We start from the raw sequence: 16,313 nt of genomic DNA, 5'->3' as shown, positions 1-16,313 counted from the left end.
AAGAGAAACTTTCATTTATGTTACATTAGAAATACTGATACAACTTATTGCTAAATAATCTTATAAATACAATTAAATACTGACAATAAATATGAAAGTATTGAAAAATAAGAATGAATTAATTATTAGATGAAATAAATATAAAATAATGATATTATTACAAATAATTGTTTTCTTTTATTTACATTTAAAAATGCTGAAACAATTAATTATTAAATAATCTTATAAATACATTTATAGTTACAATAACTTTGATTTTCAATTAATTTTATTGCTCCTCTCATATTTATTTCTCTGTATTTACAATAGTTTTTAAAAATCCAAGTTATTAAGTAAATCATAACGTTTCAGGTCCCATTTTAAATGCGGTTAAATATCCTAGAATCATTTTAAAACGTCATCAAGCATCTCGTCTCGAGTGTGAATGAAATGCGAGCACACAAAAAAATGCTACACAAAATGAATGCAATTTTTTGTTGTTATTTGCTGTGGAAACGCATCTAAAAGAATTTAAAAAAGAGTTGTTGCCGTTGCCGTGTTGTTGCAACGCATGGGAGGCATGCGCGCAGCATGGCCGAAAGGTGGCAAGTGGCAAGTGGAGCATTAATGCGCTGATGCAGTTGCAGTTGCAGCTGCAGTTGCAGTCGCCAAACGCTGCTGCGACGTCTACTGATTATGTTGATGATGCTGCTGCAACAACAAAATAATCGAATAAATATATAGAATAGCGACATCAGCAGCAGTAAAAATACAAAAAAAAAAACGAAATGAATTTTCAATCGACACGCGCTGCGTGTGCGTGAAAATTACAGCAATGAGAATACAATTTTTCTTCTTCTTTTTTTTTGCTGTTTTGGGTGCGCTGCATTAATAGGGCTGCTAATTATTGACAGCCGATGTCGTCCTCCTCCCGCTCCCCCTCCCCCGTCCCCCTCTTGACAACCCTTCTGGATGTTTGGCTGCTGTCCACCCACTTGTGTGGTTTTTTGCTGCCGCAGCGTCGACGTCCAACCAAACGCAATTCATAATGAGTTTTTTTCACCCGGATATATTGCGTGTTGTTGTTGTTGCTGCTGTTTGGCGTTTTTGCATTTGTTGCAGCGACGCGTTATGCAAAAATCAGTTTCGAAAATGCTTTGTCAACAGCAACACACATTCAAAATTTTCGGTTTAGTCGCATAAGTTTTATTTTCACCTAATTTAGTATCGCATTGCAACTTTGGCCCAAAACACACGGCAACGTTTTTTCGGACAAACCCCTCCAAAAAAATAAATTCCAAATCGAAAGCAACTAAAACGAACAACATCCATGTGCAAATAAAGTGAGTGGTGAATAAAGCAGAAAAAAAAACAAATATTACGTATACGCGTCGTATGCGCAATCTAATACATTATCAGTTCTCCTAACTCGCGTTAGTATATGCATATGTGTGTGTGAGTGTGTGTATGTGATAGTATGTGTGTGTGTGTGTGCCACCCCTAATTACTGTAGCTAAACCCATCGCGCATAGCTCCCAGCCTACCCCAAAAAAAAATATAAAGCCGAAGCCGAACTCTCTATTGAATTCTCACTCTATTTCTCTATTACGCTGACGTCGACGTCGTCGCTGTTGCCAGCTATTTTGTGGTTTGGTTTGGTTTGCTTGTTTGGCTTTTTTGCGCTTTTAGCCCTTTTTTTGTTGGCTTTAACTACGCGCCAACTGATTAACAAAATTAGTTTAGAAAACTCCGCACTCGCGTACGAAACAAACAAAAATTTGTTCGGTTCTTTTCGCATCAAATCTAACACCAACAAAAATAAATCAAATAAAATCACCGTTGAGAATTTCATTAGAGTCGTGCTTAAGCGTAGTTCATCTAACTATATTTCTATATCAAACTAATGTGTCGAAATTTAGTTTTACTTTGTATTGAATAAAAATAATTATTTCTAATTAAAAAAAAAAAAAATGCTGTTGATTTGAATGGCATTTTGTAATGAAACTACAAATTTTTAAGTGCCGGAGATATTTCAATTTAACTATAGCTTATTGAGCTTAAAATTGTTTAATTTTATAATTATTAAACAAAATAAAATACAAAATGTATGATATTTGAAATCTACATCATGTTGTGGAAGGGCAACAAAAGTAAAAACAGAAATAAAGTATAATTATGTATGTTTTATTCAATAATCTGGATATACATAAATTATTTTTACTAATTATTGACTCAAGTAATTCTAATTCCTCAAATTACTTCATTATTAAACTGTATACAGTTGTTTCTTTTTCTTAGGTGCGAATAGTAAATCAATTGTTTCATATTTTATTTAATAATTGCAGATTTTATTACAAGTTCAGAATAATTATTTTTATATTATAATACATGACTTAGACAGAATTTAAAAATTATAGTTTATTTGAAAACTTATTATTTATACATTTTGTAATGATTAAGAAAGTTATTTATTAATGGAATTTTTAATTTTTAATTTACACAATAATATAAAAAATCGTTTATAAGTTTTATTTTAAAATTCAATTTTTTACACCACATATATTTTATAACTTTTAATTTTGATTGAAGTATTTTTATTTTATTATTTACTTATTTAATGTTGTTTGCTATTATGCATAGTATTTCCTTTTTTAAATATTTGGGTATTCAAATTCTTTGCTTATCCCACAAAAATATGCAACATCTTTTGAAGCATTTCATTCAAGCTTTAATTTTCATTAGAAAATATACCGTGTGCATGTGTGTGTGTGTGTGAGTGCATCTGTTAGTATTCTAAACGAACCCGACGGCGGTTTTGTTAACCATTTTGTGATCTATTTTACTCGCAACGAGAGTTTTTGGCGCTCGATTCTGGCGTTTGTGTGTCGTGCCCGGGGTAGTAAACGAGGGGTGCAAAGGGGTGCAAAGGGGAGGAAGGTTGCCGGGTAATGGGCACCGACGCCAAAGACTCGTCTTGAATGAAAGTCAAAGTAAAAACGGCAACACACAAAAAACCTAAACAAAACATAAAACGCCACGCGAAACAGGCGAGGCGGCAACTAGAAAACAGAGAGCGCCAAAAACTTTTGATAAGGCCAAAGCAAAACACGCACACATACACACAGACCTAAAGTCAGCAAGCAGGACCGTCTGTATATTGTGGGGAAAGAGAGTGGTGGAGGGGGTATTTTTCTAGATACATACAACAACGGTAAACAACAAACAACATGCGAGTTTTGCTTTTGCTGCCGGTAGAAAACGACGAAAAGAAAAGAAGACGATGACGACGGCGAAATGCAGCGCGAAAATGAAAACGCCGCGAGACGATGAAAGGGCGTCATATGTTGGCGGGGGGTGGGGAGAGCAGAGTGTCGCTGGACAGCGAGGGGGCGTGAGTCAGGTGCTTGGCTGCCCGATTGTGTTTTATTCGTAGACAATATACAAGTTTTCTTCCAGTCCCGTCATGTGTAGACACAAGATGCGAAAAGACTTTCTCACTTCGTTTTGCCGTATATGCGGAACTGATTATCTACAAGACTCGTCGAGTATAAATTCTTGCCAAAGGGAAATTTAAATTTCCCTCGGCTGCGCTGGCAGAATTTGTACTCGACGTTTCTTGTAGAAAATATGCGGTGCAGCTCTTGCCGAAAATCTGTGCTTAGATTCTAGTGCGTAGTTCGGAATATGCAAAATAAAAATACGCTCAAAAATATATGCAGTAAATAAAATGTTTATTATACTTGAAATTAAATTTATTAAAACTAATACAATGAGTACTTAAATTTATATATAATATTATCTAAACAGTTTTACTTATAACTAAATAATATAATAGCTAAAAGAAAAAATTAATTTATTTCGCCGTTTTCAATATTCTTCGCCCTGAACAATGCCTTGTAGTTTCTATTTTTATCATCCAACGTAGCTCTTTCGTGGTCCTCAAAACTGTAAATATAAATACAAATACAAATATATTTTTTAATTTAAATCAGATTAGAATAGTAGTTTAATAATATTAACAACTTACCTCTTATTGTTTTATAAAAGACGCGCAGGAAAAAATCAACTTTCTTGTACAACACTCACAAAACAAATGACAAATGATACACAAAATTGCACATGTTCGAGAAAAAGTAGGCGTTAGGGAAATTACGCGTTGCGCTAAGAGGGCGCGTACACCAGACTCAATGCAAGAAGCATTCTACAAGACGAGTCATCTAACGATCTGCAGAAAATTCTTGCACATATTCGAGAAAAGTAGGCGTTAGGGAAGTTTCGCGTTGCGCTAAGAGGGCGCGTACACCAGACTCAATGCAAGAAGCATTCTACAAGACGATTCATCTAACGATCTACAGAAAATTCTTGCAGTCTCCGTCTTGGCATGACACGAAACACAATTGGGTGCTGTCGCTGCTGCTGTTGTCGTTGCTGCTGTTTCTGCTGCTACTGTTCTGCCGGGTTGAATGCACGCTGTGTGTAAGCGAGCTAGATAGCTGTCTAGTTGCTTATCTACGTTCGCTGCCTCTCGCTTCCACTCACTCAATCTCTCTCTCGCTGCACTGCGCATGAGCTCTTTGTGGCTCTCTTTGCACTACACGCACGGATGCTGCTGCAGTTGTGTGGGCAGTCAAGTGGGGTGGGTGTGTGTGAGGTTTTGTGTGGGTGGAGGGGGGGTACACAGGTGCATTTATTTATTTATTTCGATTCATTTCCGCTTTTGTGTGCGTTAAATGAAAACTCATTTCCCTTTGATGTTTGTCGTTGCTGTTGTTGTTTTTTTTGGCTGTTCGGACATTAACAAAAGCAAGAGAGATAGCCACATGTGTAGCACGCTGGCCAGACAAAGAGAGCCAGTGCGCGCACTCGCTCTCTCGCTTGCACACTCTCTTTTTTGGGTGCTGCTGCGCGATAATGAAAAAGTATAATGCACCAAAGTGACATAAGGCTGTAAATTAAGCAACAAAAACAACAACGACACGAGTCATGTAAACTTTCGACACACACACACTCATGCATATGCATGTATGTATGTATGTATGCGCAGGCATATAGTAGAGTTATTTACCTTTATCTGCATATGCTGCACAGTTGCGAGCAGTAGGAGAAATAAGATGTCGCTGTCTATGAGTGGAAGCGGGAGAGAGCGACAGTTGGAGAGTTGTGAGTATGGAAGAGGGGGTGCCGGACAGGGATTGTGTGGTCCAAGCTAAATGCCTGAGGCTGCGCCAGCTTTATGCAATTCACGTGTTCACGTGTGTGTGTAACATTAAATTAAAAGCCCTTTCATACCAAATTACAATTATGCTAAACGTATCTCACATACATACACACGTTTGTGTGTGTATGTTCTAGTATATACCGAATAGTATATACAGCTGTTAATAGCCTTTTGTTTGACTCAATTTTGCCGCTGGCCCATTTGATGCTCGTCACTTTGATGGGCCCCAGAAAATTCTACATGAAATTACAAAATTTGCATAAAAATTCGAAATTTCGATACAACAAAAAATTGACTTTAGAATATGACAAAAATAATAAGTTTAACCATATTTTAAGGCTGGCCACGAAAAATTCGATTTCTTTTGAGAATATCTCATTTAGCAGTTTTGCATTTTGAATGAAAAATTCATATTAAAAATATTTTAAAGGAGGTTTATTTTTGAATGCAAAAAATCGGAACTAATACGAAAACATTTTCATAGTGCTTTTAAATTTAATGGATTGATTGTACTAAATTTTTATGTTTCATATATGTATTCATATATATTTTTTTAAATTAAATAAATACAATTGCAAAATTCAAACTATAACCATTTTTTTGTTTTATCTCTTTTTATAATGTTTTGAAATTGATATTTCTTTTTTTTTTACAGTAGCAGAACTTATATTTTTTTTATTTTAAACTTTTTATAATCAGATGTAAATCTTTAAAAAAAATCCAATTTTTTCTTATGTAAAAAGGTACATATTAATATTAAAATTTAAATAAAAGTTACTTAACTTGCAGTGCTCCCCATATGTAAATTCCCTAAATAATTAGGAAGTATTCCCCTAGGTTTTAGGTGGAAGCTGAGATAACTCTAGAGTGCAAACTGCGTTGTTGCTTAACGGAATCAATTAATATTAAATAAATATTTATTTATGTAGTAGTTGAATTTGTAATGCGCATATATAGAGAAGACCATTAGGGAATCCCCAATGTCTAGCATTTGGCTTCATATAAAACCTTTTCGGCTAATTCATATTTATTGCTGTTCCATTTCTCTCGTGTTGTTCTTTGGGCTTTGGCTTTGTCTGTTTGTCTGTCTGCGCACCCGGTTTATAAAACAGCCTCTCACATTGCGAGCATATGCTGGTTGTGTTTCCCTCCCCCTTCCCCTTCCACGTCCCTCCTCCCACGCTTTACAAGCAGGCTTCAGGCCCACTGTTGTTGTTGTTGTCTGGGCTCGCAAATTTACATAGGCAAAGTCAGCAGCGCAAAAACAAAAATCCAAACCGGATCGAAGCTACACAAACACAACACAAAGCTCCCTAACCGGCACACACATACACTTTGATATGTGAACAAATATGTGTGTGTAAAGCTCACCCACATATACAAGCTTATTTGCAAAGATAACAAAACAAAAACCGGCTTTTTATGCTATTTTTTTGGCGAGCGCTCAAAGCGACCTAATATATTTTTGTTTTAACTAATTTTGCAAAAAAAAAGCAACAGCAACAATTGCAAGCTGAGATAAGACAAAAGGGCGCCTTATCACAGCTGTAAATAAATATGGTGTATATAATATGAAGTTTATTAACAATTCTACATATAGTATGTGTGTGTGTGTAATAAATGCATAATAAAAGCTTGTTCTTAACCTATACCACGCAAAACAATTGCGATAACAAAAACACAATTAAAAGCGCGCTCTCTCTCTATAGCTCTCTCTCTCTGTGGATTTTTTTTTGAATGCCGAGGCCAAGAGGTAATCGCACGAGAAGAGCACAAAGCGCAAAGCACCAAGCACAATAACAAAAACAAACATGCTACACACAAATGCCAATGCACGCAAAAAGCTAACAACAAAAATTTCACTACAGTACTTTTGTGTGTGTGTGTGTGTCCATAACTATTTGAAGTTGTCTTTTTATTTGCATTACTCTTCACTGCGCATTGTCTGCCTGAGTAAATGTGTGTATGTGTGGGTGAAGTGTTTTTGCCTGCTTCTATTTCTGGTGTCGTCTATTTGTGCAAAATTTCTCTGAGCAGCTGAGAGCGTGAGTATGAGTGAGAGCGCGAGTAAGGAGAGTGGGCGAGGTGGAGAACCTTTGATATTGGCGCTTTGTTGCCAGTTTTCGTCGAGTTTTTTTTGTGCCGGCAACACGTAAAAACTAAACACAGCCGGCAAATGTTTTCTCGCTCTTCGCGTTCGCTCTCCCTTAATACTAACAAATATAGAGTGTGTGTGTACATGTTACTATTTTGTGCTTTAACGTTTGTTGGCGCCAAATGTTAGGCGCTGTTGCCACATTTCACACTGCTTAGAATTTTGAACTACATATGATATTTATTGCGAATTCAAGCTCATTTAGTTTGTATCTAAAACATCTGATCTGATCAACTCGACAGACTCTGTGGGTTCCATTCGTAAATACCAAGCGTCTAAGTCCCTTAGGATTTTCTTCCAATCGCCGCTAGACATATTCTCCAGCAACTCCTCCTTATTCAACTCATTCATACTGTGTCGCAGTGTCTTCAATTCTGTATATGGTGAATTGAGACCTTTTTGCTCAGTAAAATTCGGCGAAGCGGCGTTGTCAGTTTTCACATCCTGGTTAATGTTTAGCGTATTCTGTTGATCGCTTATTGATAAAAGGAAATGTATGGGACCCACACGTTGCTGCACATCTTGTAGCATGGCGTCGATCTTCTCGTGGCGCCTTAAAATCTGCTTCAACTTGAGACGAGTGCTGTCGAAATTATTCAGAGTTGCCTCACATTCGTCCATCATGTTTTTACGTGACCCTGCCCCGTTGACTTAGTGTTACCCAAAAGATGTGAGTACTTCGAAAAGTCTACTAATGAAATTTCGTTCCGAATCAAGCTTTTCCAACCAGTAAACTGTCGTTACTTGCACAGGCTACTGCCAATAAATTGTAATAATTAGGTTTGACACAAATAAACAACCATTTTTCCTTTGCATTATATAATTTGTATACCATAAAGTAAACTTTTTAATACCAAATGTGATTTTTTCAATTTAAAAAAAAAAAGAAAAAGAATTTATATATTATAGAAATACTTTTGTTTATTTTAAAAGTAATATATTTATCTGAAATTTTTTAAACAGATATATCATGAAAAAAATATATATATATTGTAATATACATATATATAAATTTTTAATATTACTTTTGGGCATTCAATATAAATAGATATCGGCAATCCCCAAAAAGATCTTTAGCTTTGTAAATATTCCCCTACTTATCAACACTGGACTTTACTGTGGGCTGGGAACTTGGACCCTCTGATTGTTGCACATCGGGGCATCATATGGGGTCTCGATAAGTGCAGCACAAACATCGGGTGCGATTATCAGTGCATAATAAGCGCCGTCAGAAATAACTTACTGATTAAGGATTTAACTGTAAGCCAAACACATTCGCACACATTTGTATATGTATATTCATTATATATATTTAAATGTAATTGCAAAATCCGTTTCGATCTGCTTAGGAAAGATTATCATTCACATTTTCCAAGCGACGCACGATGTTTTTTTTGAGTGCCCAGAATTTTTTGAAGTTTACTCTTTGCAAAATTGATCATAGTTTTCATATAGGAATTCGAGCTTGGCTTGATTTCATCGATGCCATCAATCTCGATTAATTCGGGATATTTTTTGCCTATGCAGACAGTGTAACTTGGCTTTTTCCACAGTTCCACTTGCGGCTCTTCTTCAGATTCGGTTTCTTCTTCCATTTCTTCATCTTCTGTTTCGTCTCCTTGTTCTTCTATGTCATCGTCTTTTGAATTCGGCATGCGAATATTTTGCAGCACCTCCACACATCCTTTAAGGGAATTCTCAATCTCATCGCATTGATCTACAGCCTCCTGAACAATAGTCTTGGACAACTCAGTCATCGGCTCGTTCTCCATTTGTGTTTTTCTTATTTTGCTATGTAATAAATTTCAGTTGTGACAGTGTAAATTGGTGTAAGTTCGTTTATTCACTAAAATTTCAGCAATGGTTCAAAAACTTCTGGAGAATATTTTAGAGTTGTTGAAATGTGCAACAACTGCCTAGATATATATTTTTGATTTGACTTTCTAAAACTAGATTGTGCTGAACAAATGAAATAGAAAAGCCAACTTTGATGAAGTTTAAATTTAAGATTCAAAAAATGCTACATTGCTAAAATAAACAATACTAAGCAGCTATTCCACAAAAGTCAAGTGTTTCTATTTACTATTGTAAGATTAATATTTATTTTTAATACTGTGATAGAAAAAGGAATAGGGCTCCTTTTAAAATGCATTCATGTATTTTTATCTACTAAATTTACAAAGTGGAATATTCCTCTTCAGATAGTAAAAATCATGTTTAAGATATTTCCGTAAATGTTTAAGAATCGCAACATTTTAATTTCCGATTCTCTTCTCTTTAGTCGTATCTTTGTATAATTTCTATGCTACACGTTTGAGCACGTGGTGTGTCAAAAATTTAAAAAGACCTCCTCCTCGCACCTCCCACCACCCACTTGATTTACCCAGTTCTAAGCTGGGCAATTTTCAAATCGTAACACTTTCACGCGCTCTGCACCAAAAGAAACAACGCGAGTCGCAGCCTCTGCCTCAGTCTCTGTCTCCGTCTCTGTCGCTATGACGCTGCTCAGACGTCAGACCTGTCGCAACTGCAAACATACACACACACACACACAGAGGCACGTATAGACGGCGAAATGCACATTTTGTATGTATGCAGCGACGTGAGCTGAGAGCTGTGCAGTGTGCAGTGGCAGTCTGTTAATGTTAACCCTTCACTGCTACTGGCCGTCGCAGTCTCCCAAGCTACACAACAACAACTTCAACTCCAATAAGCAAAGGCACGCGACGTCGCCAGCAACAGCGACGCCAGCAGAGGGAGTCGCGCGACAAGCACGCACAGAGAGAGCTCCCAATAATACTCATACTAGCAAAACTGCTACAGAGCAAAATTCATGCGACTGCCACGCCACACAATGCACACATACACTACCATATCACACACACACCTCCAAGTCTGCCTTTTTGCAAACTTTTTTTGCCCATCAACGCTTTTTATTTGCTTTGTTTGCCTTCGTCTGTGCTCTCTCACACAGACATATACATGCAGTAAGTCTTGGCGCTCTCGCTCTCTCTGCGCTGAGTATTTGTGTATGTGTATAAAGGGGGGCCGCTGCGACGTCGTCATCGTCGTCTTTTTATGTTCGCTTCGAGAGAGAACGCGCGCGTCTGTGAAAAGCTCTTTTGCGATGTCGTTAACGTTGTTGCGCCGCCCCCAACACACACCCCCGCCACCAGCCTTGCTCACACAAATTTCTTTTGCTCTCGCGGTTGTGTTGCTGACGTCGCTGTCGCTGCCGTCGTCAGCGTTTGCGTCGCTGCTTGGCTCGTTTCATGGGGTTCTTGAGCGAATGCAAAAGATTTTTGCACATATTCATCTTTTTGGCCGTTTTCGGTGCGTTTCGTCGAGCGCGCATCGCGCAAATATATTTTCACCTACAAGTTTTTCGCGCTAAAAGAAATCTTTGTATTCTCCACTTTACCATAATATAGTGCTTCTACTGTGTTCAGATTCTTTGTGTGTTGTTCTCTCTGTGCGTGTGTGTGTGTGTGTGTTTCTTTGCCCTTAGCTTTTTTACTCGTCTTAGATGCCGATACATCTCAGCTTCACTTGGGATACTTACACATATACACTCTCACACATACATCAACGCAAACACTTCCTACATTTTGCGTCGTGTATTATTATTTAGTGTGTGTTTTGTTTCGTTTCCCCCCATTTTTAAGAGCTCTTGTATGTGTGTGTTTTTCGCGGCATCTTATGATAAAAGTGCCCAAAAAGAAGAGAAGAAAAATTGCGAATTTTTGTGTCTCTGGCGGCCTTGTGAATTTTGCCTCTTGCATGCTATTCAACACAGTAAACAAAAGTGTGGAACAGTTCCACATCTGTTATTGTTGCAAAAAAGCTCCCAACGAAGAACTGTGATAACTGAAACTATGAAAAACATGGTTCGATAAATGAAAATTAAATAAAATTGGTTGAAAATAAATAAATAAAATAAATATATCATAGAAAGACAATTAAAGACAAAGTAATGAATGAAATGACATTTAATGAAAATATCTTTGTTAAAAAGACACAATTGAAGCTCTGAAAATTAAGTAAAATCTATAAAGTGTATTTAACAAATATTTGAGAATATCGTACAATGAAAATATAAAAGTTCCAAAAACTACAGATAACTGTAACTCTGATAAAAAGTAAAATCTATGAAGTTTGTTTAAGAAATATACTTATAAAAATATCAACAAAATATTTATAAAAAAAGATTTGGTGGAAATAAATTGCTGGTCATTAAAATCAGTATTTCAAATAATCATCGGTATAAAATATTATTGAGATTAAAGGAATAATATTTCTGAGTTTTGTAATGCCATAATTGATGTGTAAAAAACAATAACATGCTAGTGTGTGTGGATCTTGTAGGAACTATAATATTTAAACAACAAAGAGTGTGGAAAATCATAAATAAATCTTAAAATAAAAGTTATAGAAAAGTTGGAATAATATCTACAAAACTTTGAAAAAATAACAATTATAAAATTGCGTTTATGACAAATTGCTGTGCTCAACTTAGTCATCCCTTTATCCCTACATCAACTGATTAAATGATGCTGATCTGAACAAAAAATGGCAAATGAAAAGCATTTTTCAAAGGTGCTCAAGCGTAGACATTTAATGTACTCGTATGTGTGTTAATAATGATATTAATTATAAATCATAAACTTATGTGCAATTAATTAAAATAACTATTTGATGAACTCTCTGTAGTAATGAGAAAATGTGCTCGTGAATTTGCAACATATTGCGAGTGTGCTATAAATAATCGCGCAAAAACAGTTTCAACTTTGCTCGAATGGGAAGCTTCTATATACCATATAAACTACATACAATCGCACTCTGTACATGAATATGTATCTATTCATAGGGAGTATTGACTATCGTTGCGGTTCGGCAATTTTGCTGATACATTTGTGTGTGGATTTTTACTGTGTTTCCATTGTCATCGTCAGTTGTTTCATGATGTGTATAAATTGTACATATACAATATGTAAATGCTTTCTGTGTATTATGTGCTTATAAGAGTGTCTGTGTGTGTGTGTGTGTGTGTGTGAGGTGAGCGTCGTGCATTTTGCCGACGCGCTGCAGCTGCAGTCGCCGCAAGCAGCACTTGAGCGTCGCCTTAATTTTGTTTTTGGCATTAGAGATGCTATCACCATTTTACGTTGAATACGTTGCTGTTTCTGTTGTTTTTGCTTTTGCTTTTACTGATGATTGCCTCACATGTTTCACAGTTTGTTTCTTATTGCTTGCCATCCCCCTTTTCAACCCACTAAACTACTCGCATCCAGCGGCGCTTTGAACTTGAAATTTTTGTTTGTTCGTTTAGTTTATTGTTGTAGTATTTCCATATTCGTTGTTTGCTGCTCTTGTTGTTTCGTTGTCCTGCCATGACGCTTTTACTCTCTCCCGCTCTCGAGGGCGCTCTCTTCAGCCCCATTACTCTCTTTAGCGTTGTGCTCTCACGCAGAGCTTAGACAATGCGTTTTTGTCTATGCAAGCACGCGTGTCTGGGGTTAGGTCCGTTTCGTTTATGTGTATCGAGGGGGGCAACAAGAGCAATGGAAAGGCAATTGTCTGCGGTTTAAGTTCATAGTGTGTGTGTGTCTATGTGTGTGTGTGCCAGCCATGTGTTGGATTCAGGAAGTGAAGTTTGATGTTAGGCATGATATCGATAACGATAACAAGCGATTACATTGATTTCTGCTGCGAGTGACTTTTAAATAGTGATAATGATTGATATTATTATTATCAAAGCATGTTCTTAACTACCGACGGCAAAATGCGATTTCGTCTAAATGCCGACGGCAATTTGGAATTTTCTATAATTCTCTCTTTACTAATTCTATTGTTTTCTTCTCTATTATAGGTGCTTTTTGACTGTTTGGAACATTTTTAAAGATTACGTTAAAACGTTGTTGATACTTATTAAAATATTGTTTTGTTAATTAACATAATACAAATAATTATAATAATAATAATATAATAATAATAACGGCAAGTCATCATCATAATAATTACAAATGTAATAATAACGATAAAAAACATATAATATAAATATAAACAACTTATGTGCAATCAGTTAATAATTTTTTTAATTTATTCAAAACATTCTAATTTAATAAAAACAAAACAAAAAAAATCAACAAATTTCTACGACAACAACAATGCAACCATAAAAGGAAATAGAGCAACAAATTAAAGTTAACTTTCAGTTGTAAGCGAAAACCAAAAGTGATTTTTAGTTAGTTTCTCAAAATTTAACAAACAAAATTCACAACAAAATTTGGAATACAACAACAACTACAACAACAACAACAACTACACAACAACAACAACAACTACAACCACTGCAACAACAACAACAACAAACAACCAACCGACAACAACAACAGCAACAATAAAAGCAACAGTAACTACAAAACTAACAAATAATTATAATAAAGAAGCAAACCACATAATAATATCAAGCAAATTGTAACCATAATAGAGGAAAAAGCTAAAAACGTAACAGTAAACAAAACGTAAATAATAATACAACAAAATCAAAAAGAAAAATCAAAGCGCAACAAACAAAATAAAATACAAAAAGCAAAATAATAAAAAAAGGAAATAAAACCAAACCGAAACACAGCCAATAAACCAATCCAACAACCATAACAATAAAATAAACAAAGCAACAAAGAAATAGCAACAAATCGAAACGAAACCGAAATAGCCTTATAACAAACAAAATAAAACAAAACAAAACAAAAGCAAAGCAAAACACAAAACGAAATAGAAGAAGCAACAATCCAAGCCCCAACAAACCCAACAAAAAAAACCATATACCGATATACCGATAAGCCGATAACTAACAGCAACCGAAACAGGATAAACAACAAAACAAAACGGAATAAACAAAAATAGAAAATAGCAACGAAAACAGAAACAGAAACAGTAACAGAAGTGAACAAATCAAAAGTCAAATTCTAAAGCCAAAAGCAAAACAAAAGCATAAACCCAAGAAAAGCAAAAATCGAAATAGCCAAAATTTGTTAAATTTTTTTGTGTCTAATTAAAAAAGCAGAAAAAAGCGAAATACAAAAATGAGAAAAACGGAAAAGCTAATACAAATTTAAAAACAAAACATAAAAAGGAAATAAAATTTTTGTCGTTGAAACAAATTGAACTTTTGTGTTACGGTTTCAATTTTCGTCTTTAAATTTACGTTCGTATGAAAAGCGGTCGAAAGCAAAAAAACAAAAAACTAAAAAAGGAATAATGTTCTGAAAAGCTATAAAAAGCTATAAACAATTTTTCAAACTTTGATGAAAACAAAAAAGGTGAACAATTTAAGCGATCAAAAAAGTTAGATGGAAGAAAACGAATAAACGGACGAAAAACAAAAAACAGAAAAAAATACCATCAACTTCCCGTGAGGAAAAGTTGAGAGGAGCAAAATAACAACAACAACATTTGTGTGTGTGTGTTTTTTGGCTAACGAAAGCACGAGACAAACATAGTTTGACAGACATTGCGATTATATATATATCATTACAAGTATATACAAAAAATATACCATCTATAAAAAATACTAAAATTTACGTAAAGGCAAATATTCATATCGTGGCAAAAAAAATTAAAACAAAAAATCATGTAAAAACCATTTTCAAAGCAAAAAAAAAAAACAAAAACAATTTCGTACATAAACAAATTAAATAATTATTCGTAGTGCAACAAAAAATAAAAACCATTCAGATATAAACAAAACAAAAAAGAAAAACTTAACAAACCCCCCAAGAAGCAAACGTTTTAAGCTATACATTAAATTATATATTACATTTATGATAAAAAAACAAACAAACAAAACAAAATAAAATAAAAACACAACGCAAAAGTATATTTGAGAATTTAAAACAACATTCAGAAGACGAGGACGAGAAAGGAGAAAACAAACAGTTTTTGGGCCCAATAAAAAATTAACAACTTTTCCCCCCACCCGGACACAGTTTGGAATAAGAAATTTTCACTTCTAGAAAAGCAGCAAACATTTTGGGATATAAAATTCTGGTGAGTAACAAAAATTACTTCTTTATTTAAAATAAAATCTTATAATATGATACATTTTGTTTTATGAGAGTGAAGAATTTAGTTGCTCATTATTTTTATAAAAAAACATGAATTATGACACTGTTGATGTCCCTATTAGACCATAGATCGATACTATTTTATTATTGAACTAAGTCTAAAATGAAAGTTACTAAATATATCATATAATGTATTGTTTTCTAAAATCTGCTATTATTAAAATATTTTTACGTTTTTTTTAATGTTCGATTTTTAACTAATCATAACTAAAATTGAGTTGACCTTAACATTAAAAGAAGATGCAATTATAAAGTATCATAAAAGTTTCAATACTAAAAAGTTTCAATTAAAACTACTTTGTAAAGTTAAAAATTAATCTATTTTGATACTTTAGATAGTATACATAGTATACAAAAAGATCTATTATCATATCCCAAAATTTCATAATAATCGCTTTGTAACGTTTTTTAGTTTCTAAATTAAGAAATCTGCTTATGTTGAATATGGAAATGGTTAACCACATACATACATCATTCTCTATAAAACTTCTTAACATTTAAAATTGCATTCATATAATATTATATTAATCTTAAAAAAGTAGAAAAAATAAAATAATAGTCATATGTACATATATAGTACATATATAGTCCATTGTGATGATAATTCTCAGAATAATATCCTGTCCATTTTTCAACTGCACTTTGCATAATTATATAAAAATTGCTGGAGGGAATAACACAAAAAAAAGTACAGACTGACAAAACACACGCAAAATGCGAGCGGAAGCGAGATGGAGCATGTGGTCAGCACAGAGTGCGAATAGTGTGGAAGGGAGACGACGCGAATGCGCGCCAAAAGTATGCAATAAAAAGTGCCGTTATATGCCGTTAT

At 34.7% G+C, this 16,313-nt stretch overlaps 1 protein-coding gene across 1 annotated transcript in view; it reads left to right on the top strand.

The window, feature by feature from the left end:
- Positions 1-13,236: 13,236 nt before the first annotated feature.
- The window catches only part of LOC117572289 (myeloid zinc finger 1), a 46,128-nt gene continuing 43,051 nt past the window's right edge, over positions 13,237-16,313 (top strand). Inside the window, exon 1 of the mRNA XM_034254999.2 lies at positions 13,237-15,404. The gene's annotated coding sequence lies outside the window, so the exon portion shown is untranslated. The remainder of the gene's footprint in view (positions 15,405-16,313) is intronic.

Source organism: Drosophila albomicans, chromosome 3, assembly GCF_009650485.2.
Source record: "Drosophila albomicans strain 15112-1751.03 chromosome 3, ASM965048v2, whole genome shotgun sequence".
Classification (NCBI taxonomy): Eukaryota; Metazoa; Arthropoda; class Insecta; order Diptera; family Drosophilidae; genus Drosophila; species Drosophila albomicans.
The sequence above is the reverse complement of the archived record's forward strand: the minus strand, read 5'-3'. Positions and strand labels throughout refer to the sequence as shown.